The sequence below is a fragment of the Apium graveolens genome, chromosome 7 (assembly GCF_009905375.1).
Source record: "Apium graveolens cultivar Ventura chromosome 7, ASM990537v1, whole genome shotgun sequence".
NCBI classification, from domain to species: domain Eukaryota; kingdom Viridiplantae; phylum Streptophyta; class Magnoliopsida; order Apiales; family Apiaceae; genus Apium; species Apium graveolens.
Window position 1 is genome coordinate 98,880,104 of NC_133653.1, and position 2,811 is coordinate 98,882,914.

Genomic DNA, 2,811 nt, shown 5'->3' on the forward strand with positions numbered 1-2,811 from the left:
TACATAGGTTGATTTGAAGTATTAAAGATCAGGGGTTCAGTGATTGAAGTAATGGATAATCAACCAAGATGTATCAGTTCAGAATTATCAAGGGAATTGAATTAAACCAGTTCTTGCTAGTTGTTTGTGAACCAGACCAGTGCACCAAGCATCAGCATATCAGGAAGGATTTGATTTAATTATATAGAAGAGACATTAATTGATACATTTATTGGAAACTAGATTTTCTCTAAGGAAAGAAAACCTACTAGGGTTATAGGGTCACAAGTAAGTATTCTGTGGAAATTTGTTTAAGTCAAATTTTACTACTATGACACCTAGGTCGCAAGTAAAGTTGTATGGTGAAATGACTAAGGCATGTTTCCTAGTTGCAAGTAACTCTACCAAGGGATGTCTCCTAGTCGCAAGTATCTTGCAGAGGAAAAGTAACTAAGGTATGTATCCTAGTCCCAAGTAACTCCATCAAGGGGATCTAAGTCGCAAGTATCTTGCAAGGGAAAGTTTCCAAGGCACAACGTCGCAAGTAACCTGTGATACAGTGTGAATAGAGTCGCAAGTAAATTTGAGAGGAAAGATAATCAAAGGCAATACTCTGGTCGCAAGTAACTGTGTAATACAGGTCGCAAGTATCACCTTGGTTAAAAATCTGTTGATCCTAAATGCAGAAATTGAAAATGTTGTGTGGTCAAAATAGTGCCACCTGTCCAATGTAAATTGAAGACTACAAAGCAGCAGTTGAATTCATTCATTCTGAAGATATCTTCTTCAGTTCAACAGAAAGTGTTTACGGGAGCTTCATTAAAGAACCTCATCTATTAAGCTTGTAAACATAGAGTTGCGGTGTTGAATTTATTGTAGCTAATCAATTCATCAATTAGATTGTAGCAAACTCAAGGATTATATTACTAAAATAATATATTCCTCGAATTGTTTTGTATCAATTTTGATTCCGTACTTATAACGAAGAACTTGTAAATGAATCAAAAAAGATTGTAGCTATCGTATTCAACCCCCCCCCCCCCCCCCTTCTACGATACTTTGGGACCAACAATCACTTAAACTAAGATATTAAAAACCAGTCTTATCCCCTCTCTCTCTCTCAATTCATGTCTAAAAATCAGATAGTTTAATCGGATATGGAAGTTGATTGCAATATGTTTGTGGATTCAATCGAATAGCTTAAGGTTTTAATAACTAGGGTTCGAGTTGGGGATTTTGGGTTTTATAACAGTTATAGTAATAGGTTATAACAGTTTTAGTAATATGTTTCCTCTCAGTTGGGTTGTAGGGTTTCAATTTGGTATTTCAACATTTATTCGGGTATACTTCTTATTTTCATGCTCATATTTATATATATATATATATATATATATCATTTTATGTTCAACAGCTATGAAAGGAGAAAAGCATGAATCTGTGAAAGCAGCTTGAATAGCGATGCTGTTGTTTAATACAAGAGACGCGGAGGGGGGTTACAATTCGATGTTTGAGATTGTGAAGCCATCTCACTAGATCGAACATATACACATACATATATATACAGTGAAAGATGAAGGTTTTCGTGAAGACATCGAAAGGAAGTCAACTCGAAATTCAAGTCAATCCTGATGATTCAGTTCTTTTTTTTCTCTCAATTTGTGTGTGTATGTGTTTGTATTGTTCAGTTTGTGTTTGTTTTGGTGAATTTTAGTTGTGATTGTTTGATTGATGTATATTTGGTGAGAAATTATGTAATTGTGATTTTTAGGTTTTCTTATTTACTTTTTGGTGAATTTAATTGAGTTTTGATGTTAATTGAGCTGGTTGATTTGATTAGTGTTTGTTTGTTAGTGCTTGTTAATTTGATTTTATTATGCGAGAGTCGTTCCGTATAATTGTTTGAAAACACGAGCACACACATTTATTTTTGAGGCCTTGGAAACTGTGGAAGTGTAATTGCATCGATTTAGAGAGTAGAGAAACTGGAAATATATTAGTACGCATATTTTTTTTGAGGCGGTGAAAGCTGGAAGTGTAATTGTATTGATAAGTAGTAGCAGTGCAGGAATTATAATGATATAATGAGTTATGTGTCATTGGTATTAGAGTGACTATATATTGGAAGTTTTTAGGCGTAGGTTGCGGATTGTGATAATGTCCCTCTTTCTAGTTTTTGATGAATACGAACTTTGGTATTTTTTGGCTTCTTAATTTTTATTTGCGAGGTCGAATTGGATTAAGTGGAGGTTATGATAGTATCTGTAGTGTTACTACTGTTACTATTGCATTTTGGTTTTATCTTGTAATTGTATTTGCTAAAGCATGTCGTTATTAATAAGCGTTGAGTTGTCCTAAAGATCTCTGTTGACCTCTGGCTAGATAATATGGCCACATTTGCATTTTATTGTAATGCAGTATTACAATAAAATAAAACTAGTGAAATACCTTATTGTAAAAAGGAAAAAACAAAAAGATCTAAAAATACAAATATAGCTAACAATTTGGTAACCACCTTTTACATTAACTCTTGTTTGAAATATGTTTATCAGCTAAAATTTACTTGAAACAAGTTTTGATCATTGGTGGAAGGTATGGTAAGAGGATTATTCTTAAGAATCGAAGCCATTTTTTTGGTATCTATGAAATCTGTATTTAAAAAAAAATTACATCAGTTGCACTTGCATTGTATTAAGGTTTTCTATGGAACAATTGTTATGTAAATTTTGGTTTTTTAATTGATTCTGTATCTACAGATTGCTAATGTGAAGAGAAGTACAGAAACTGCGCAAGGATCAGCGGTTTATCCTGCTGCACATCAGATGCTCATCTACC